The sequence below is a fragment of the Pseudophryne corroboree genome, chromosome 5 (assembly GCF_028390025.1).
Source record: "Pseudophryne corroboree isolate aPseCor3 chromosome 5, aPseCor3.hap2, whole genome shotgun sequence".
Taxonomy (NCBI): Eukaryota; Metazoa; Chordata; class Amphibia; order Anura; family Myobatrachidae; genus Pseudophryne; species Pseudophryne corroboree.
Genome location: NC_086448.1, coordinates 141957746 through 141982233, shown reverse-complemented (window position 1 = coordinate 141982233; position 24488 = coordinate 141957746). Strand labels below are relative to the sequence as shown.

General features: G+C 46.0%; 1 protein-coding gene across 1 annotated transcript in view; it reads right to left on the bottom strand.

Annotated features, from left to right (window-relative positions):
• Positions 1 to 24488, bottom strand: part of LOC134929573 (ATP-dependent translocase ABCB1-like) — a 723752-nt gene that overhangs the window by 499395 nt on the left and 199869 nt on the right. The window lies entirely within an intron of this gene.

The window sequence follows — 24488 nt, the reverse complement described above, 5'->3', positions numbered from 1 at the left end:
GTACTGCTGGAGTTCATTAATTAAAGAGCAAGTAATGAAAATGCAACCAATGTTAGACTTCTGCAACAAGTGTGCCTACTAATAGGAGAGAGGTCAATTTTTTAGCCATGTGCTGTATGCATGCAGTCTGTGTGATAGTTATATATTTCGAGGCTTTGTACACGGCATATATGTTAGAGATGAAAACCCCCCGAACTTCATGTTTCAAGCTGGGAACTGAGTACAGCTTGGGACTTCCTGCCAGACTTGGAAACCAGAATGAGGCAAAACATCATCATCCTGCCGTCGGATTCTCTTGGGCTTTGAATCCCATATAAACAGCCGCACGTCGCTGCCATTTTCACTCCAGACTTGGAGAGTGAGGGAAACAGACATTTCTCTGTGAGTGGTGGCATCGGGTGGGGTCAGTGTGTGCTCTCTAGGGGTGCTGTCCTTTCAATGTGGTGTCCTTGTGATGTTAGGGGTGCTGTCCTGGCTGTCACTGGTGTTTCATGTGCTATTAGTGGTGATGCAGCTGTACATGGATGTTGCTGTAAAAATTCAGGGGTGCAGTGAAAATAAATGTACAGTGGCCCTGTCTTGTATGCTGTAAAAATTCAGGTGTGCTATTGTTAAAATAAATGCACACTGGCCCTGTCTTATATGCTGTAAAAAATCAGAGAAGCAGTGAAAATAAATGTACACTGGCCCTGTCTTGTATGCTGTAAAATGTCAGGGGTGCTGTTGTTAAAATAAATGTGCACTGGCCCTGTATTGTATGCAGTAAAAATTCAGGGGTGCAGTAAATATAAATGAACACTGGCCCTGTCTTGTATACTGTAAAATGTCAGGGGTGCTGTTGTTAAAATAAATGTGCACTGGCCCTGTATTGTATGCAGTGAAAATTCAGGGGTGCAGGGAATATAAATGTACACTGGCCCTGTCTTGCAAGCTGTGAAAATTGAGGTGTGCTGTTGTTAAAATAAATGCACACTTGCATACTGTAAAAAATAAGGAGTGCAGTGAAAATAAATGTACACTGGCCCTGTCCTGTATGCTGTAAAATCTCAGGGGTGCTGTTGTTAAAATAAATGTACACTGTCCCTGTATTGTATGCAGTAAAAATTCAGGGGTGCAGTGAAAATAAAAGTAAACTGGCCCTGTCTTCTATGCTGTAAAAATTCATGGGTGCAGTGAAAATAAATAAACACTTGCCCTGTCTTGTATACTGTAAAAATTCAGGTGTGCTGTTAAAATAAAAGTACATTGGTCTTGTATACTGTAAAAATACAGGGGTGCTGTTATTAAAATAAAAGTACACTGGTCCTGTATGCTGTAAAAATACAGGGGTGCTGTTAAATAGAAGTACACAGGTCCTGTATGCTGTAAAAATACAGGGGTACTGTTGTTAAAATAGGAGTACACTGGTCCTATATGCTGTAAAAATACAGTGGTGCTGTTGTTAAAATAAAAGTACACTGGTCCTGTCATGCAAAAATACAGGGGTGCTGTTGTTAAAATAAAAGTACACTGGCCCTGTCTTGTATACTGTAAAACTACATGGGTACTGTTGTAAAAATAAAGGTGAAAATAGGCTTGCAGAAGACTCTTGTGTGTGTACCCCCTTGTATTTATTTGTTTATATGAAATTATTAAAACTTAACTTTTATTAATTAATTATTTAAGAAAAAATCCACACTCTCATATTACACCAAGATTAGTTGGTGAGCATATATTGGTATCCATACACACATAATTCACCAAGTAATTATTTTCCATAAAGTATCAACAACAGTGAAGTTAAGTGAATATGTTCAACAAGAATACATTAGGTATAAAACAATATCTTATTAATTAATTAATTAAGAAAAAAAAAAAGAAAAAAAAATTGGAAATGTTCTGGTTAGTCTATCCGGCTAGACTTATTAGGAGGATATAGACACTAAGGCTCTACACCCAAATCCTATTCAACCAGCACAAGCAGAGCTTGTTTTAATGAGACCTCAATGGGTCATTGGACTGTACTGATATTAGGAGTATAGGTCCTATTGAAAATATATGCTTACATAGGGAGATTTTCTCTGTGGTTTACAAGACTTTATACTCCAATATAACCAATAGATATATTAACTAATTTACTGTGCAGTGTAGTACTAGTCCCAATCCCTACGAAACCGAAAGGTTTCAGGGACCTGGATAATTTTTGGACATATATTTTTTTATCCATTATAATTGCAACCCTGTACTAGGATCAAATTGATTGCACGTATATGCCGACCGAGGGACCTGGGTAGGGATTGATACTCTCCATTCACCAGATACAGTATTTTGCTTGTGTGTATTGGTAAAAACATATGATATTAAACTGTAATTTCTAAGTTAACAGTGTTCAGGGACATTGATACCTCCTGGACATACTCTCTCCAAGCGTCGTCCAGTATAACCTAAATATCCCTGCACTGAAATTGTTTGGATGTGTGTGCATGCAGGTACTGGCGGTGCAATTCAGCACTCAATAGGACCTTTACCCCTGTTTGTTGTGGAAATATGTTGTTTGAATGTGGAAACATTCAGAAATGCCTCAATATGCATATAAGCACTAAATTGGACATTGTGCCTAGTTAAATAACACAGGTGATACCTATTATAGTCCGAATTTAATCTCTTTCTCTTTCTTTTCTAATCTTCACCTATTTATATCTGTGGACTCTCATCTATGATCCACAGGCTAACCCTGTGCCTAACGTAGATAGCAGATCCGCAACTTCTCTTCTCTCTATTTTTTTAGGTGCACTCTCATTGGTGAGTCAATAGAATTGTGTCTAACTATTACTACCATACCCCATCAATAGAGCCTGATCTCGTCCGATCTTGGAAGCAAAACGGTGATGGGCTGGGTCAGTATCTGTGAGGGCAACCCCCAGAGAATACCTAGTGTTGTAATTTGTGACCTATTTCGACCATACACCAACAGCAGGATCCCCACATTTGTTTCCCCTATCTTCTTCTCTTTCCCCTTTTCTTCTCTCTTACTGTTCTCCTGGTTAATCAAGGACGAATTCATAAAACCCATTACACACAACTATGAGGCATTAGATATTAGAGAGGACATCTCCCTATGTAAGCATATATTTTCAATAGGACCTATACTCCTAATATCAGTCTAGTCCAATGACCCATTGAGGTCTCATTAAAACAAACTCTGCTTGTGCTGGTTGAATAGGATTTGGGTGTAGAGCCTCCTAATAAGTCTAGCCGGATAGACTAACCAGAACATTTCCAATTTAAAAAAATAAAAATCTTAATGAATTAATAAGAAATTGTTTTATACCTAATGTATTCTTGTTGAACATATTCACTTAACTTCACTATTGTTGATACTTTATGGCAAAGAAATACTCAGTGAATTATGTGTGTATGGATACCAATATATCCTCACCAACTAATCTTGGTGTAATATGAGAGTGTGGATTTTTTCTTAATGATTAATTAATAAAAGTTAAGTTTTAATAATTTCATATAAACAAATAAATACAAGAAGGTACCCACACAAGAGTCTTCTGCAAGCCTATTTTCTCTGTGTAGTTTCTTCTGACTTTGTGTGCACCACCAGGTACAATTAATAGGAATCTTTCCTGTATACTGTTATAATTCTGGTAACATATATAATCTTTTGAATCTTTGGACTGGTGCGGAATCATACCTTTCACGTAAAAATAAAGGCACACTGGCCCTGTGTTGTATGCTGTAAAATGACAGGGGTGCTCTGGAAATAAAGGGACACTGTTCTGTGTGCTGTAATAATAAAGAGGTGCTATCCTGTGAAATGGGGAACAAAAATTTGGAGGAAAAAATAGTGGAAGATCAGGAACCACTTCTGGTTCCTAGTACTAGTGCTGAAGATGCTGCTGCCATAACCAGTCATGACATTGACAATGCAATTCAATCAACGTTGTCTGCTAAGGCTGATGCCCAATGTATTAAAGGGCTTGTAAAATTCAAGAACAAAAAATTAAGAACAAAAAAAAGAAAGAAATGATCTGATAAGAAACGTAAAATTGACAATATGCCATTCACGACACGACAAGGAAAGGCTAAGGTCTTGGCCTATGTTCATGATTGGTGGTTCAGCTTCTCATGAAGATGGAAGCCCTCCTCCCTCTCAAAAAATGTAAAAAATAAAGCTTGTTAAAGCACAGTAAAGAACAACTGTGCGTTCAGAGATATCACAAATCCCCAAGGAGAGTCCAAGTGTGTCAACGGTTGGGATGTCTAGGCTTGACCTTCCCAAGACTGTATGGAAAGAGGAGGCTCCTTCCACCATTTGCAAGTGTAGGGAAGAGCAGTCCAGTTGCTGATATTGAGATTGAGGATGTCATTGTAGAAGTACACAAGGATGAGGAGGATATGGGTGAAGCTGGTGCTGAGGAGGAAGTTGACGATGAGGATTCTGATGGTGATGTGGTTTGTTTGAATAAGGCACCAGTGGAGACAGTTGTTGGCCATAGGATGAAAAAGCCCATTGTCATGCCTGGGCAAAATTTAAAAAAATCCATCTCTTCGATGTGGAATTATTTCTCTGTGAGGATGAGGATGTAAACACTAAAGGAAGTGAGGACTTGGAGGATAAGGATGACATCTTGCCTCTTTAGAGCCAGTTTGTGCAAGGAGAAATTAATTGCTTCTTTTTTGGTGGGGGCCCAAAGAAACCAATCATTTCAGCCACAGACATGTGGCAGACCCTGTTGCTAAAATAATTGGTTTGTTAAAGTGTGCATGTCCTGTTTATACAACGTAAGGGTGGGTGGGAGATCCCAAGGACAATTCCATCTTACACGTCTTTTCTTTGCCACATCATTCCAGGGGAGCTGCCTTATATTGGGTGCAGTTCCTCTGTCCTATCAGTCCAGGGGTGCTGACCCACTGCCGTTTAAGCCGAAGGGTGCTCTTGCCTGTCTTCTGTGCTGTGTAATTCTCCAGGGGTGCTGCCTATGCTGTATAAGTCCAGGGGTGCTGCCGTGTAATTCTAGGGGTACTGATGTACTTTATCCTAGGTTTAAATTAAAGCCTAGAGCAGAAAATTTAATAAGCTTTAACATCACAAAAAGATTTGTGAAAAAATATCCTCAAAGGTGAAAATGGAAATTGCTATTCTGACGAAGTGCTTTCCAGTGAGACCACATTTGTGGCCAAAGCATGTAATGAGTCAAACTGACTCATTACATGCCGCTGTGTGCTGCGGGCAACCGCTGCCCGCAGCACACAGCCGCCCGGACAGAGAGGAGCGCAGCACAGCTGTACGGGGGAGAAGGAGGAGGAGGGAGGTGGAGGAGGGAGCCGCAGCAGCGCTTTACTACTGGTTGAGGCGCTGCTGCTGCTGTCCCTCAGCTTCACTATAGGCTGTCTTCCGAGAACAGCCTATAGTGAAGCAGAGGGGCAGCAGCAGCAGTGCCTTCACCAATAACACAGTGCTGCTGCGGCTCTCTCCTACACCTCCCTCCTCCTCCTTCTCTCCTGAACGGGAATCGTGACCAGAAGCTGCACCGAGGAGCCTGAGCCAGCGGAGAGGGTAAGTATAATTCTTCTTTCTTTCTTTCTTTCTTTCTTTCTTTCTTTCTTTCTTTCTTTCTTTCTTTCTTTCTTTCTTTCTTTCTTTCTTTCTTTCTTTCTTTCTTTCTCTCTCTTTCTTTCTTTCTTTCTTTAAAAAGGGGGACTGCCTGCCGCAATGTGTAAAAATGGGGGACTGCCAGCCGCAATGTGTAAAAAAAGGGAATCTGCTTGCCGCAATGTGTAAAAAGGGGGAATCTGCTTGCCACAATGTATAAAAAGGGGGAATCTGCCTGACGTAATGTGTAAAAAAGGGGAATCTGCCTGACGCAATATGTAAAAAGGGGGAATTTGCCTGACGTGATGTGTAAAAAGGGTGAATCTGTCTGCCGTGATGTGTAACAAGGGCACGCTGTCTGCCGTTATGTGTAAAAAGTGTACGCTGTCTGCTGTTATGTGTAAAAAGGGCACGCTGTCTACCGTTATGTGTAAAAAGGGGACGCTGTCTGCCGTTATGTGTAAAAATTGCTGCCCGGACAGAGAGGAGCGCAGCATAGCTGTACGGGGGAGAAGGAGGAGGAGGGAGGTGGAGGAGGGAGCCGCAGCAGCACTTTACTACTGGTTGAGGCGCTGCTGCTGCTGTCCCTCTGCTTCATTATAGGCTGTCTTCCGAGAACAGCCTATAGTGAAGCAGAGGGGCAGCAGCACCTCCAACAATAACACAGCGCTGCTGCAGCTCCCTCCTGCACCTCCCTCCTCCTCCTTCTCTCCTGAAAGGGAATCGTGACCAGAAGCTGCACCGAGGAGCCTGAGCCAGCGGAGAGGGTAAGTGTAATTCTTCCTTCCTTCTTTCTTTCTTTCTTTCTTTCTTTCTTTCTTTCTTTCTTTCTTTCTTTCTATAAAAAGGGGGACTGCCAGCCGCAATGTGTAAAAATGGGGGACTGCCTGCCGCAATGTGTAAAAAGGGGGCACTGCCTGCCACAATGTGTAAAAAGGGGGAATCTGCTTGCCGCAATGTGTAAAAAGGGGGAATCTGCTTGCCACAATGTGTAAAAAGGGGGAATCTGCCTGCCGCAATGTGTAAAAAGGGGGAATCTCCTTGCCGCAATGTGTAAAAAGCGGGAATTTGCCTGACGTGATGTGTAAAAAGGGCGAATCTATCTGCCGTGATGTGTAACAAGGGCACGCGGTCTGCCGTTATGTGTAAAAAGTGCATGCTGTCTACCGCTATGTGTAAAAAGGGCACGCTGTCTGCCGTAATGTGTAAAATGGGGGACGCTGTCTGCCGTAATGTGTAAAAAGGGGGGCGCTGTCTGTTGTAATGTGTAAAAAGAGGAATCTGTCTGCTGTAAGGTGTAAAAGGGTCTCTACCTGGTGCAGTGGTGCTACAGTGCGGCATAATTTGAATAATGGAGACTACTGTGCACTGTTTTATGAATTGGTATTATTTTGTGGCCACACCCCTTCCCCATGAAGCCACGCCATGTATTTTTGTGCGGGCCTGCCCCTGTTTTTCATGCAGGGTGGGGCTCCGATGCCGTTTCTTGCACACAGTGCTAAAATGTCTAGTTACGGCACTGTTGCTAGGTATCCATTTCTCTGGCCCTGAGCAGGTCCCCCTCACCAGATCCTCTCCAGGGGTGATGGGGTGGACTTGGATGGGATGGGAGGCCCAAAGCATTTTGTCGCATCTGGGCCCACTGCTCGCTAGTTCCACCACTGGAACCCACCTAAACTCAACTTCCTCCATCCGGGCTGCTGTGGAGGCTCAGGAGGGGCTGGAAAAACATCTAAGGGGCTGCTTTATTTAAAAAGAAAATATGAATAAAATAAACAAGACACACAGGTATGCTGGGAGCTGTGAAAATAAGGCATCTGCCACAAAATATGTAAATAAAAATGCAATAAAAAAATGGAAAAAAAGAAACCCACAGGATTTAAAAAAAAATAAGTCTCCAGACTCTGTGGAGGGGAAAATATCCAATCTTGATCCTGTGGTATACATCAGTTTATTTGCTGCGGGGTACACTGGGCTCCACAAGGATTGGACAATGGGGATGTCCTAAAGCAGTTGCTTATGGGAGGTGACGCACTGTAGCGGGCACAAGAACCCGGCGTCCAAAGGAAGCATCCTGGGAAGCGGCAGTATCGAAGGCATAGAACCTTATGAACGTGTTCCATGAGGACCACGTAGCCGCATTGCACAATTGTTCAAGGGTCGTACCACGTTGGGCCGCCCAAGAAGGTCCAATAGACTGAGTAGAATGGGCCGTAATGTGAGCAGGAGCAGACAGACCAGCCTTCACATAAGCATGTGCAATCACCATTCTGATCCATCTGGACAGGGTCTGCTTGTGAGCAGGCCAGCCACGTTTGTGAAATCCAAACAAATCAAAGAGAGAATCAGATTTTTGAATAGAAGCAGTTCTCTTCACATAGATACGGAGAGCCCGTACCAAATCCAAAGACCGCTCTTTGGGAGACAAATCAGGAGAGACAAAGGCCGGAACCACAATCTCCTGATTAAGGTGGAACGAAGAAACCACCTTAGGTAAATATCCAAGACGAGTCCTAAGAACCACCCGGTTACGGTGAAAAATCAGATATGGGGAACTACAAGACAAGGCACCCAGATCCGACACTCTTGTAGCAGAGGCAATAGCCAGCAAGAACACTGCCTTAAGGGAAAGCCACTTAAGGTCAGCTGAACCCAGGGGTTCAAACGGAGGCTCCTGCAACGCCTCCAAAACCACGACAAGTCCCAAGGAGCCACAGACGGGACATAAGGAGGGTGGATACGCAACACACCCTGAGTGAAAGTATGAACATCAGGTAAAGTCACAATTTTTCTCTGAAACAACACTGACAAAGCAGAAATATGAACCTTGAGGGAGGCCAGACGCAGGCCTAAATTTAGGCCCTGCTGCAGAAAAGCCAAAAGTTTGGTTGTACTAAACTTGGAAGCGTAATAATTATTAGATGCGCACCAAAGTAGGAATGCCAGACTATATTGTAAATCTGAGCAGAAGCCGGTTTCCGGGCCCGCAACATAGATTTAATGACCTCTTCAGAAAAACCCTTAGCCCTAAAGACAGAAGCTTCAAGAGCCACGCCGTCAAAGACAGCCGGGCTGGGTCCTGGTAGAACAGGGGCCCTCAACGAGGAGGTCTGGGCGTTGTGGAAGCAGAAGTAGACGCTCTGACGATAGGCCTTGCAGGTCTGAGAACCAGTGCCGTCTGGGCCACACCAGAGCTATGAGAAGCAGATTTCCTTTTTCTTGCTTGAACTTCCGAATTACCCTGGCCAGGAGTGACACCGGAGGGAACACGTACGGCAGCCGAAACCTCCACGGCACCGCCAGCGCATCCACGAATGCTGCTTAAGGATCCCTTGTCCTTGCTCCGAAGACCAGAACCTTGTGATTGTGTTGAGACACCATCAGCTCTACATCTGGAAGACCCAACTTTTCCACTAGGAGTTGAATCACTTCTGGATGGAGGCTTCACTCGCCGGCATGCATGTCCTGATGACTGAGAACATCCGCTTAACAATGCAGGACTCCCGGAATGAATATTGCCGATATGGCCAGTAGATGGCGTTCCACCCAACGTAGAATCCGTGAAACTTCCTTCATTGCCAAACGGCTTCGATGATTTATGTAAGCCACTGTGGTGGCGTTGTCCGACTGTATTTGAACAGGACGGTTCTGAATTAAATGCTGGGCCAGGTTCAATGCATTGAAGACCGCCCGCAATTCCAGAATGTTGATCGAGAGGAGAAATTCCTCCTTGGTCCACCAACCCTGAAAGGAGTGTTGCTCCAGCACCGCACACCCAATCTCTTAGACTGGCATCTGTCCTCAACAGGACCCAGTTGGATATCCAGAAGGGACGGCCCCTGCACAACTGTTGGTCCCGGAGCTACCAAAGCAGCGACAGATGGACCTCCGGAGTCAATGAGATCATGTGAGACCTGATCCGGTGAGGCAGGCCGTCCCACTTGGCTACAATCAGCCTCTGGAGGGCGCAAGAATGGAATTGAGCATACTCCACCATGTCGAATGCTGAGACCATGAGACCCAGCAGCTGCATCGCACCTGCACTTGCGGACGAGAAAGGAAGCAACGAATCCTGTCCTAAAGCTTCAGGACTTTCTCCTGAGACAAGAACAACCGCTGGTTGTGAGTGTCCAATAGCACTCCCAGGTGCACCATGCTCTGAGCAGGGACCATGGAGGATTTCTTCCAGTTGATGAGCCACCCGTGGGCTTGTAGAAACTGGACCGTCATATCCAGATGACATCGGAGAAGTTTTGGGGACTTTGCCAGGATTAACAAATCGTCCAGGTACAGCAGTATCCTGACCCCTTGACGGCAGAGTAGCACCATCATCACCGCCATAACTTTGGTAAAGACTCACGGAGCCCTCGTTAAACCAAAAGGTAACGCCCGAAACTAGTAATGAAGGTTGCCAATAGCGAATCTCAGGTATTGCTGATGTGACACTGCTATAGGAATATGCAGGTAAGCATCCTGTATATCTAGGGAGACCATGTAGTCCCCAGGTTCCAAGGCCAGAACTATAGAGCGAAGGGCTTCCATACAGAACTTGGAAACCTTCACAAACTTGTCCAATGCCTTGAGGATGAGAATGGGCCGGGAGGACCCATTCGGTTTCGGGACTAGAAACAGCGGAGAAAAGTACCCCCGGCCCCTCTAAGCAAGAGGCACCTGTTCTACAACTCCTGTATCCAGGAGGGTCTGTACCACCGAATGCAGAGTGTTTGCCTTTGTCTAGTCCGACGGGACGTCTGTCTGGCAAAATCGATGATGAGGTCGGTTTTTGAAGGCTATGGCGTAACCTCGAGTGACGACTTCCTGTACCCAGGCATCTGAAGTGGTCTTCAACCATTCCTGGGTATACCCTAGAAGATGGCCCCCCACCCTGGGATCCCCCAGGGCGAGGCCCGCCCCGTCATGCGGCAGGTTTATCGGTCTTGGAAGCTGGCTGACGGGCAGCCCAGGCTCTTTTGGGCTTCGGCTTACCAGGTTTGGAAGTGCGGGCCTGCTTATGGTATGCCTGACCTTTTGCTTTACCTGTAGGGTGAAAGGGGCAAAAGGACGTACCTTTAGCCTTCAACACAGAAGGAGCGGTATTTGGTGGACAGGCAGTTTTGGCAGTAGCCAAGTCAGCCACTATCTTATTTAAGTCCTTCCCAAACAGAATATCTCCCTTGAAAGGGAGTACCTCCAGGGTTTTTCTATAGTCCAGATCCACAGACTAGGATCTCAGCCACAATATCCGGCGAGCCAGGACTGACGTAGTAGAGGCCTTGGCTGCTAGGATACCGGCATCAGAAGCCGCCTCTTTAATATATTGAGAAGCTGTGACAATATATGACAAGCATTGTCTAGCATGGTCAGAAGAGATTTCAGCTTCTAACTCCAAGGCCCATGCTTCAATAGCCTCTGCAGCCCATGTAGCTGCAACAGTGGGCCTTTGTGCAGCACCCGTGAGGATGTAAATCGCTTTCAGACAACCCTCCACACTTTTATCCGTAGGCTCTTTTAGAGACATGACGGTAGTGACAGGTAGTGCTGAGGAAACCACCATCCTAGCCAAATGAGTCTACTGGACGAGGCGTTTCCCAATTTTTAGACAGCTCTGGTGCGAGGGGATAGCGAGCCAGCATCTTCTTTTGAGGCACAAACTTTGTACCCGTGTTTTCCCAGGGTCTCTGATGTATATACACTAGGTGATCAGAGTGAGGTAAAACTTGCTTAACCACCTTCTGACGCTTGAACCTACCTGGTTTCTTAGGAGGGACGGATGGCTTGGGATCATCCGTAATGTGTAGAATTAACTTAATAGCCTCCAAAAGATCAGGAACATCCACATGTGAACTACCCTCCCCATCAGCCGTATCTGAGTCAGAACTTGTGGGGTCAGTATACGTGCCGTCTTCATCAGACGAGGTGTCAGTGACAGCAGTGGATTGTGAGAAGACAAGCGCTCGCTTAGAGGACCCCTTGGACTTAGGAGAGCGATGGTCAGACTTTTTAGTAGTCAGGGACTGGTTCAACTTCTTTAACTGAGCAGATAAATCGTTCGCCCATGGCGGGTTAGCTGCAGGGACCACATACGGTTGTACTGGCATTGGGGGTCCCATAGGGGGTGTTAGGTTATGAACTAGCGTATGCAGAAGCGTGAAGAAAGCGGCCCACGGTGGGTCAGTATGTGCCTCCGCTGCCACAGTCCCACTGGGTTGCAAGGAGCCCCCAGAACCAGAGCCCACAGCTGCTATATTCTCCTCATATTTGTCTGTGGCTTCAGCAACACCAGCAGTGTGTTCAGCCCCAGAACCGTTAACCTCAGAAGCAGACATGATATAACTTGCAGTATGAGGTAACACAGTACAATTATCAGCAGCACTTTACCTCTAAACCCAAACCCCTGTACAGCTTAGTCAGCACAAGCAGAGATACAGGAGAGATATGGTGACTAAATCAGAGAAAAATACGTAATACAGTATATCTATGTGAAAATAATATATTAGATAACACCTGATGTACCAAGCCCCCTCAGGTTATGGAATATAGGGATAGCAAGATGAGTGAATGACACGAAATGGACACCACTCAGCTATCAAATGCACACACAAATAGTCACAGTTTGTACAATGCAGAGGTTATTACTGACAATAATACTGCACTGGACTAGCTTACACAGCTATATAACAAGAGATATAACAGTACACAGTAAGAACTGGATGTATATCACAGGGTAATTGAACTATAAAACCCTGACTAATTGCACTCTTTCTTAACTATCACTGTCTAAAAAGGCAGGCAGAATACTTAAGTGTCATGTAAAGGCACAGCGCTGACAACCAGGCGGCTTTACATAGGAGGATTTGCCCAAGCAGTCCCAGGAACAGTGAGCTGAGGGATAATGGCACCACAGACACCGACTGGGAGTGAGAAAAAGACCGATATGCAGCTCCAGGGCGGGAACACTTGCTAGAAATGGTGCCCTGGGGCTGGGGGAGGGGCTTCAGGTCTAAGCCTTATCCCCCCTGCTGGCAAAACCACCGGGTACTGTGGGCGATATAAGAATTGGTTTAGAGAGAAAACCTGACCTGCACCCATGCCCTGGTGATCTAGTGGGATCGTCTGTACTGCCACAGTGTCTACCGCCTGCGCTCGCGGCCCACCTCTCACTGACCACGCCGGATCGCGATAAAGACCGGGTCCCGCAAACGGGACCCACTCACCACCTCCCGAAGCATGGCCACGCGATCCTGGAGAGCCCCGGCCATGTGTGTCTAACCTGAAGAAAACCGGAGCCTCCGCTGTAGGTACCCGGCAACCAGGGCTCGGGAGTGTACAGCGCCGCTGGGGAGAGCTGGAGCTGCAGCAGTGAATGTCACAAGACATTTACCACCACTGCTGCCCTTGAAGTGTTCACTTTTTACCTCATAAAAAGCTTTTCTTAGGGCTGCTTGGAGCAGCCCCTCTATTAGGTGCCTGCTTACTGCAGCACCAACTTACAAAACTGAGCTCCTGTGCTGGGAGGCGGGGTGATATAGGAGGTGGCGCTGTGCATTCTGGGAACAGTCAAATCTTTGAGCCGGTATCTCCCTATCTTGACATCTTAAAGGCACACACCTCAGGAAAATCTGGTAATTCTCCACCTTTACTTCTACGCACTAGGATGTCTGTTCTATATATTGACACCAGTTATTAACATCAGAAAGGCACTGTTAAAGGCTTTGATTTTACCTTAACTCTGGTAAACCTCCATCTATTACCATATATTTTTAAATTGCCTGTTCATTTGGCTATATTCACAAATATTTATTGTCTGAATAATTGTTTTATTTAACATACTACACTATATTTGGAATTATCTCTTTCACGCCCACATGTGGATTCCATTTATCCGAAGTACCGGTTAGAACCTACGACAGAGACTACATAAGGGAAGTATCAATTGTATATTGATAAGCGCACCGCATCTGATCTAACTTTCTGCATACTTAAATCTTTGAACCTGTTGGTGCCTCAGATCAAGATCCTATTCTACACCCCATTGTCCAATCCTTGTGGAGCCCAGTGTACCCCGCAGCAGAAAATATATTTCACATGAAATATATTTCAAAATGTAACGTTTGTTACCATGAAATGACCCCAGTGGCAATAAAAATGTAAAGCAAACAGCAGCTTGTGCAGGCATGATAAGGTAAGTGACCATGCACGGTCTGACTCAAGCTGAGCATTGATGAGGTCATAAAGCATTATTATTTTGGAACATGAGAAGCAGAATACCTGTATAACCTTTAGTGATGTGCACCGGACATTTTTCGGGTTTTGTGTTTTGGTTTTGGATTTGGTTCCGCGGCCGTGTTTTGGATTCGCACGCGTTTTGGCAAAACCTCCCTGGAAATTTTTTGGCGGATTCGGGTGTGTTTTTTTTTAATCCCATAGTATTATTAACCTCAATAACCATAATTTCCACTCATTTTCAGTCTATTCTGAACACCTGACACCTCACAATATTATTTTAGTCCTAAAATTTGCTCCGAGGTCACTGGGTGGCTAATCTAAGCGACCCAAGTGGCCGACACAAACACCTGGACCATCTAGGAGTGGCACTGCAGTGTCAGGCAGGATGGCACTTCAAAAAAATTGTCCCCAAACAGCACATGATGCAAAGAAAAAAAGAGGCACACCAAGGTCGCTGTGTTACTAAGCTAAGCGACACAAGTGGCCGACACAAACACCTGGCCCATCTAGGAGTGGCACTGCAGTATCAGGCAGGATGGCACTTCAAAAAAATTGTACCCAAACAGCACATGATGCAAAGAAAAATGAAAGAAAAAAGAGGTGCAAGATGAGATTGTCCTTGGGCCCTCCCACCCACCCTTATGTTGTATAAACAGGACATGCACACTTTAACGAACCCATCATTTCAGCGACAGGGTCTCCCACACGACTGTGACTGAAATTACTGGTTGGTTTGGGCCCCCACCAAAAAAAGAAGCAATCAATCTCTCCTTGCACAAACTGGCTCTACAGAGGCAAGATGTCCACCTCATCATCATCCTCTGATTTCTCACCCCTTTCACTGTGTACATCCCCCTCCTCACAGATTATTTATTCATCCCCACTGGAATCCACCATCTCAGGTCCCTGTGTACTTTCTGGAGGCAATTGCTGCTGGTGAATGTCTCCACGAAGGAATTGATTATAATTAATTTTGATGAACATCATCTTCTCCACATTTTCTGGAAGTAACCTCGTACGCCGATTGCTGACAAGGTGAGCGGCTGCACTAAACACTCTTTCGAAGTACACACTGGAGGGAGGGCAACTTAGGTAGAATAAAGCCAGTTTCTGCAAGGGCCTCCAAATTGCCTCTTTTTCCTGCCAGTATACGTACGGACTGTCTGACGTGCCTACTTGGATGTGGTCACTCATATAATCCTCCACCATTCTTTCAATGGTGAAAGAATCATATGCAGTGACAGAAGACGACATGTCAGTAATCGTTGGCAGGTCCTTCAGTCCGGACCAGATGTCAGCACTCGCTCCAGACTGCCCTGCATCACCGGCAGCGGGTGGGCTCGGAATTCTGAGCCTTTTCCTCACATCCCCAGTTGCGGGAGAATGTGAAGGAGGAGATGTTGACGGGTCACGTTCCGCTTGACTTGACAATTTTCTCACCAGCAGGTCTTTGAACCTCTGCAGACTTGTGTCTGCCGGAAAGAGAGATACAACGTAGGTTTTAAATCTAGGATCGAGCACGGTGGCCAAAATGTAGTGCTCCGATTTCAACAGATTGACCACCCGTGAATCCTGGTTAAGCGAATCAAGGGCTCCATCCACAAGTCCCACATGCATAGCGGAATCGCTCTGTTTTAGCTCCTCCTTCAATGTCTCCAGCTTCTTCTGCAAAAGCCTGATGAGGGGAATGACCTGACTCAGGCTGGCAGTGTCTGAACTAACTTCACGTGTGGCAAGTTCAAAGGGTTGCAGAACCTTGCACAACGTTGAAATCATTCTCCACTGTGCTTGAGTCAGGTGCATTCCCCCTCTTTTGCCTATATCGTGGGCAGATGTATAGGCTTGAATGGCCTTTTGCTGCTTCTCCATCCTCTGAAGCATATAGAGGGTTGAATTCCACCTTGTTACAACCTCTTGCTTCAGATGATGGCAGGGCAGGTTCAGGAATGTTTGGTGGTGCTCCAGTCTTCGGCACGCGGTGGCTGAATGCCGAAAGTGATCTGCAATTCTTCGGGCCACCGACAGCATCTCTTGCATGCCCCTGTCGTTTTTTTAATAATTCTGCACCACCAAATTCTATGTATGTGCAAAACATGGGACGTGCTGGAATTTGCCCAGATGTAATGCACGCACAATATTGCTGGCGTTTTTTTCCGATGTCACAAATCCCCAGGAGAGTCCAATTGGGGTAAGCCATTCTGCGATGATCTTCCTCAGTTTCCGTAAGAGATTGTCATCTATTTTCCTCTGCTGGAAAGCGGTGATACAAAGCGTAGCCTGCCTAGGAACGAGTTGCCGTTTGTGAGATGCTGCTACTGGTGCCGCCGCTACTGTTCTTGCTGCGGGAGGCAATACATCTACCCAGTGGGCTGTCACAGTCATATAGTCCTGAGTCTGCCCTGCTCCACTTGTCCACATGTCCGTGGTTAAGTGGACATAGGGTACAACTGCATTTTTTAGGACACTGGTGACTCTTTTTCTGAGGTCTGTGTACATTTTCGGTATCGCCTGCCTAGAGAAATGGAACCTAGATGGTATTTGGTACTGGGGACACAGTACCTCAATCAAGTCTCTAGTTGCCTCTGTATTAACTGTGGATACCGGAACCACGTTTCTCACCGCCCAGGCTGCCAAGGCCTGAGTTATCTGCTTTGCAGCAGGCTGACTGCTGTGATATTTCATCTTCCTTGCAAAGGACTGTTGGACAGTCAATTGCTTACTGGAAGTAGTAGAAGTGGTCTTCCGACTTCCCCTCTGGGATGACGATCGACTCCCAGCAGCAACAGCAGCAGCACCACCAGCAGCAGTAGGCGTTACACTCAAGGATGCATCGGAGGAATCCCACGCAGGAGAGGACTCGTCAGACTTGACAGTGACATGGCCTGCAGGACTACTGACATTCCTGACTGAGAAGGACATTGACGTTAAGGGACTTGGTGGTGTGGTTTGCAGGAGCTTGGTTACAAGAGGAAGGGATTTAGTTGTCAGTGGAACCTTCCGCTGTCACCCAAAGTTTTTGAATTTGTCACTGACTTCTGATGAATGCGGTCCAGGTGACGTATAAGGGAGGATGTTCCTAGGTGGTTAACGTCCTTACCCCTACTTATTACAGCTTGACAAAGGCAACACACGGCTTGACACCTGTTGACCGCATTTGTGTTGAAATAATTCCACACCGAAGAGCTGATTTTTCGTCCCACGGATAACAGGTGTCTCCTGGGTGCCTGACTTAAACAAACCACCTCACCATCAGAATCCTCCTTGTCAATTTCCTCCCCAGCGCCAGCAACACCCATATCCTCATCCTGGTGTACTTCAACAGTGACATCTTCAATTTGACAATCAGGAACTGGACTGCGGGTGCTCCTTCCAGCACTTGCAGGGGGCGTGCAAATGGTGGAAGGCGCAAGTTCTTTCCGTCCAGTGTTGGGAAGGTCAGGCATCGCACCACAGTTATGGATGGATAGTATACTTGACGACACAGAGGTAGGTACAGCAGTGGCCTACTGTACCGTACTGCTATATATATTATATACTGGTGGTCAGCAAACTGTGCAAAACTGAAATGCACCACAGGTATGGATGGATAGTATACTTGACGACACAGAGGTAGGTACAGCAGTGGCCTACTGTACCGTACTGCTATATATATTATATACTGGTGGTCAGCAAACTGTGCAAAACTGAAATGCACCACAGGTATGGATGGATAGTATACTTGACGACACAGAGGTAGGTACAGCAGTGGCCTACTGTACCGTACTGCTATATATATTATATACTGGTGGTCAGCCATCTGTGCAAAACTGAAATGCACCACAAGTATGGATGGATAGTATACTTGACGACACAGAGGTAGCTACAGCAGTGGCCTACTGTACCGTACTGCTATATATATTATATACTGGTGGTCAGCAAACTCTGCAAAACTGAAATGCACCACAGGTATGGATGGATAGTATACTTGACGACACAGAGGTAGGTACAGCAGTGGCCTACTGTACCGTACTGCTAGATATGTTATATACTGGTGGTCAGCAAACTGTGCACAACTGAAATGCACCACAGGTATGGATGGATAGTATACTTGACGACACAGAGGTAGGTACAGCAGTGGCCTTCTGTACCATACTCCTATATATTATATACTGGTGGTCAGCAAAATTATGCACTGTACTCCTGCTATATACTATAAGTCCAGGGGTACTGCCATTAAGTCCAGTGGTGCTGCCATATAAGTCCAGTCCAGTAGTGTTGTTGTATAAGTCTAGTCAAGTGGTGCTGCCGTACAATTCCAGTCCAGTGGTGCTGCTATATAAGTCCAGTGGTGCTGCCATATAAGTCCAGGGGTACTGCCATAAAAGTCCAGTGGTACTGCCACATAAGTACAGTGGTATTGCCATATAAGTCCAGTCCAGTGCTGCTGCCATATAAGTCCAGTGGTGCTGCCATATAAGTCCAGGGGTAGTACCATATAAGTCCAGTCCAGTGGTGCTGCCATATAAGTCCAGTGGTGCTGCTGTATACAGTAAGTCACATCCAGTGGCGCTGTCGTATAAGACAAGCTGTACTGCTATGTAAGTCCAGAGTTACTGTTGTATAAGTCCAGTCCACTGGTGCTGCCATATAAGTCAACTGGTGCTGCCATATAAGTCCAGTCCAGTGGTGCTGCCGTATAAGTCCAGTACAGTGGTACTACCATATAAGTCCAGTGGTGCTGCCATATAAGTCCAGTGGTACTGCTGTATAAGTCCAGGGGTACTGCCATATACTGTAAGTCCAGTCCAGTGGTGCTGCCGTATAAGTCCAGTGGTGCAGCCTTATAAGTCCAGGGCTTCTGATGTATGAGTCCAGTCCAGTGGCGCTGCCATATAAGGCCAGTATTCATGCCGTATAAATCCAGGGGTACTGCCGTATAAGTCCTGGGGTGCTAGAAAAAAGTCCAGGGGTACTTCTGTATAAGTCCTGGGTACTGTTGTATAAGTCCAGAACAATGGTGGTGCCATAATAGTCCAGTGGTGCTGTTATATAAGTCTAAGGGTACTGCCATATAAGTCCAGTGGTGCTGCCATTAAAATCCAATCCAGTAGTGCTGTTGTATAACTCTAGTCCAGTGGTGCTGCCGTATAATTCCAGTCCAGTGGTGCCGCCATATAAGTCCAGTGGTACTGCCATATAAGTCATGGGGTACTGCCATATAAGTACAGGGGTAGTGCCATATAAATTCAATCCAGTGCTGCTGCCATATAAATCATGGAGTAGTGCCGTATATCCAGTCCAGTGGTGCTGCCGTATAAATCCAGTGGTGCTGTATAAGTCACATCCAGTGGTGCTGCCATATAAGACAAGCTGTACTGCCATATAAGTCCAGAGTTACTGATGTATAAGTCCAGTCAAGTGGTGCTGCCATATAAGTCAAGTGGTGCTGGTGTATAAGTCCAGTACAGTGGTACTACCATATGAGTCCAGTAGTGTTGCCATATAAGGCCAGTGGTACTGCTGTATAAGTCCAGGGGTACTGCTGTATAAGTTCAGTCCAATGGTGCTGCTGTATAAGTCCAGTGGTGCTGCCGTATAAGTCCAGTGGTGCAGCCTTATAAGTCCAGGGTTACTGACGTGTAAATCCAGTCCAGTGGTGTTGCCATATAAGTCCAGTATTCATGCGTATAAATCTAGGGGTACTGCCATATAAGTCCAGTGGTTCTGCCGTATAACGCCAGTCCAGTTGTGCTGCCGTATAAGGCAAGTGTTGATGCCATATAAGTCCAGGGGTTCTGCTGTATAAGTCCTGTACAGTGGTGCTACCATATAAGTCCAACAGTGCTGCCATATAAGGCCAGTGGTACTGCCGTATAAGTCCAGGTGTATTGCCATGTAAGTCCAGTACAGGGGTACTGCCATATAAGTCCAGTCCAGTGGTGCTGCTGTATAAGTCCAGTGGTGCTGCTGTATAAGTCCAGGGGTACTCTCGTATAAGTCCAGGGGTACTCTCGTATAAGTCCAGGGGTACTGTCGTATAAGTCCAGTCCAGTGGTGCTGCCATATAAGTCCTGTGGTGTGTCTGCATAAGTCCTTGGGTACTGTCATATATGTTCAGTCCAGTGGTGCTGCCATATACTGTATGTTCAAGGGTACTGCTGTATAAGTCCAGCGGTACTGCTGTATTAGTCATGGGGTACTGCCATATAAGTCCAGGGGTACTGCTGTATAAGTACAGGGGAAGTGTCATATAAGTCCAGTCCAGTAGTGCTGCCATATAATTCCTGTGGTGCTGCCATATAAGTCCATTGGTACTGCCGTATAAGTCCAGGAGTGCTGCCGTGTAAGTCCAGGGGTACTGCCGTGTAACTCCAGTGGTACTGCCGTATAAGTCCAGGTGTTCTGCCATATAAGTCCAGTCCAGGGATACTGCCATATAAGTCCAGTCCAGTGGTGCTCCTGCATAAGTCCAGGGGTACTGTTGTATAAGTCCAGGGGTACTGCCATATAAGTCCAGTCCAGTGGTGCTGCCATATAAGTCCAGTGGTGCAGCTGTATAAGTCCATGGGTACTGTCAAATATGTTCAGTCCAGTGGTGCTGCCATATGCACCCAAGGGTACTGACGTATAAGCCCAGCAGTACTGTCGTATTAAGTCATGGGGTACTACCATATATGTTCAGGGGTACTGCCAAATAAGTCCAGTCCAGTAGTGCTGCCATATAAGTCCAGTGGTGCTGCCATATAAGTCCATTGGAACTGCCATATAAGTCCAGGGGTGCTGCCGCGTAAGTCCAGGGGTACTGCCGTGTAAGTCCAGAGGTACTGCCGTATAAGTCAAGTGGTGCTGCTGTATAAAAACAGTCCAATGGTGCTGCTGTATAAGTCTAGGGATGCTGCTGCCGTATAAGTCAAGTGGTGCTGCTGTATAAAAACAGTCCAGTGGTGCTGCTGTATAAGTCTAGGGATGCTGCTGCTGTATAAGTCCAGTCAAATGGTGCTGCCATATAAGTCCAGTGGTGCTGCCGTATAAGTCCATGGGTACTGCCATATAAGTCTTGGGTTACTGGTATATAAGTCCAGTCCAGTGGTTCTGCCACATAAGTCATGATGTATTGCTGTATAGGTCCAGTCCAGTGGTGCGGCCGTATAAGTCCATGGGTACTGCCGTGTATGTTCAGTCCAGCGGTGCTGCCGTATAAATCCAGTAGTACTGCCATATAAGTCCAGCAGTACTGCCGTATAAGTCCACCAGTACTGCCGTATAAGTCATGGGGTACTGCCGTATAAGTCCAATCCAGTGGTGCTGCCATATAAGTCCAGGGTTACTGCTATATACATTCAGTTCAGGGGGGCTGCCATATAAATCCAGTGGTGCGGCTGTATAAGTCCATGGGTACTGCCATATATGCCTAGTCCAGTGGTCCTGCCATATAAATCCAAGGGTACTGCCGTAAAAGTCCTGGGGTACTGCCGTATAAGTCCAGTCCAGTGGTGCTGCCATATAAGTCCAGTGGTGATGCCGTATAAATCCATGGGTACTGACGTATAAGTCCAACAGTACTGCTGTATAAGTCCAGGGTTACTGCCGTATAAGTCTAGTGCAGTGGTGCTGCTGTATAAGTCCAGTGGTGCTGTCGTATAAGTCCAGTTTAGTGGTGCTGCTGTATAATTCGAAGGGTACAGCCTTATAAGTCCAGTCAGGTGGTGCTGCCATACAAGTTAAGGGGTACTGCCATATAAGTCCAGGGGTACTGCCATTTAAGCCCAGTCCAGTGGTGCTGCCGTATAAGTCCAGTGGTGATGTCCTGTGCTATATATTATTTACTCTAAATAATGAGATTATTAATATTTAATCAAAATAATTTTTACTGGGTTTGCCCTGTGTGGTGTAGCGGTACGCTCTCCTGTGCCGCATATTGTTATGTAACTCCATAAAAATAATGGAGAACAAAAATGTGGAGGATAAAATAGGGAAAGATCAAGAACCACTACCTCCTAGTGCTGAAGCTGCTGCCACTAGTGATGACATAGACGATGAAATGCCATCAACATCGTCTACCAAGGCTGATGCTTAATGTCATAGTAGAGGGTATGTAAAATCTAAAAAGCCAAAGTTCAGTAAAATGACCCAAAAAAATAAATTTAAATCATTTGAGGAGAAATGTAAACTTGCCAGTATGCCATTTATGACACGTAGTGGCAAGGAACGGCTAAGGCCTTGGCTTATGTTCATGACTAGTGGTTCAACTTCACATGATGATGTCACATGATGATGGAAGCCCTCATCCTCATGCAAGAAAAATGATGAGTTAAACTAGCAAAAGCACAGCAAAGAACTGTGTGTTCTTAGATGCTATCACAAATCCCCAAGGAGAGTCTAAGTGTGTCAGCGATTACGCTGCCTGACCTTCCCATCACTGGATGGGAAGAGGTGGCTCCTTCCACCATTTGCACACCCTCTGCAAGTGCTGGTAGGAGCACCCACAGTCCTGGTTTCTGATATTCAAATTGAAGATGTCACTGTTGAAGAACACAAGGATGAGTATATGGGTTTTGCTGGTGCTGAGGAGGAAGATGACGATGAGGATTCTGATGGTGATGTGGTTTGTTTAAATCAGGCACTGGGGTAGACAGTTGCTGTCAGTGGGATGAATAAGCCCGTTGTCATGCCTGTGCAAAATACCAAAAAAGCCATCTCTTCGGTGTGGAATAATTTTGACACAAATCCAGACAACAGGTGTCAAGCCATGTGTTGCCTTTGTCAATCCGTAATAAGTAGGGGTAAGGACGTTAACCACCTAGGAACATCCTCCCTTATACATCACCTGCAGTGCATTCATCAGAAGTCCTTGTCAAGTTCAGAAACTTTGGTTAAGAGCATGAGCAGTCCACTGACACCTACATCTATTTTTCCTCTTGTACCCAAGCTCCTGCAAGCCACACCACCAAGTCCCTTAACGTCAATGTCCTTCTCAGTCAGGAATGTCAGTAGTCCTGCAGGCCATGTCACTGGCATGACTGACGAGTCCTCTCTGAACCGGGATTCCTCTGCAGGATCCTTGAGTGGTACGCCCATTGCTGCTGCTGCTGTTGCTACTGGGAGTCAATCGTAATCCCAGAGTGGAAGTCGGAAGACCACTTGTACTACTTCAACTAAGCAGTTGACTGTCTAACAGTCCTTTGCAAGGAAGATGAAATATGACAGCAGTCATCCTCTTGGAAAGCGGATAACTGAGGCCTTAACAGCTATGTTGGTGTTAGACGTGCATCTGGTATCCGCCACTAGTGTAGTGGTGTTTAGTCAATTGATGGAGATAGTGTGTCCCCCTTACCAAATCCCATCTAGATTCCACTTCACTAGGAAAGCCGTTCCCGGACTATACAGGAAGATTAAGAAAAGTGTCCTCAGTATCCTCAAAAATGCGGTTGCACCCAGTATCCACTTAACCACGGACATATCGACAAGTGGAGCAGGGCAAACTAAGGACTAGATGACTGACAGCCCACTGTGTAGATGTATTGCCTCCCGCAACAACAACAGCAGTGGCACCAGTAGCAGCATCTAACAAATGCCAGCTCATTACTAGGCAGGCTACACTGTGTATCACCAGTTTCCAAAAGAGGCACACCGCTGACAACCTCTTTGTTATGAACCGCAAGCAGTGGTTCATTTCTGTTTGCTTTCTGTTCATGAATTTTATGTTATATTTCTGTTTGCATGCCAGGATTTTTCTTATACTTGTTTAGAAGACTCTTGTTGGCCGCCTGTGGTGAGTCTGTGTAACTGCAGCCTGTTTTGTATTTGTTAAGCCTTCCCTGTCAGATAATATGGTCATTATGTGGTGAGTCTGTGTACTGCAGTCTGGCTCTTGTCTGTGTAGCCTCACCTGACAGTATTTTGGCCATTACCTTGTGCCTGGCTCCCAGCTATCCTGATTGGGGCATGCTTTCCTTATTACCGAGCTAGTCCTGCAGTCCAGCACCGGTGAAAGAAGTTTGTTATGATACCTGTATGTTCCAGTTCTTAGTTAGCTTTGTGCAAGCTTGTTCCTGGTCCCTGTCAGCAGCTTCCAGTGGAGCCTGTCTTCCTGCTTCTGGTGTGTTCTTGCATCCAGCTTTTGTACTCCAGTGTCCTGTGTCCAGTTTCCAGAGTACAGTCTGAATGATCATTTCCTGTTGTCCCCCAAGTTTGTCTTCCAGTGTAGTGGTCTGGTGTCTGAAGTCTCGGGGTTCCGGTCATTTCCTGTGCGGACCTTCCATGGTTTTGTTAGTAGGGGCTCTGCTGCACCTTACGGCTGAAGCCGTGTTCTCATGATATGTTTTTGGTCGAGTCATTTTGGTGGAGGCTTCTGCATGGTTGTCCTTGCTGAACTACGACGGATTCGTATTTGGCATTTGGGCAGCGTTACTTTGGTTATGGTTTTTCTTGGTGGCCGTGCCGCACATAAATTAGTCTATTATTTTCTGTGTTATCCTCTTTCACTTCTGTTTCTGTCTTGGTTTTCCCCTGGTTCTCTCTCTGTCTCAGTTAACACCTTGTCACCAACTAAGACCGGGGGGCATCAGAGTTCGGGCAGACCTAATCCGCCCATTCAAACGCGGCTGCCGTATGCCCAAGAAACCATAGTCTCGGAGGCGTTAACTGTCCACCTTCAGGGTTTCCCATAAAGTATTGCTGCGTACTCCAGTTCTGTTGC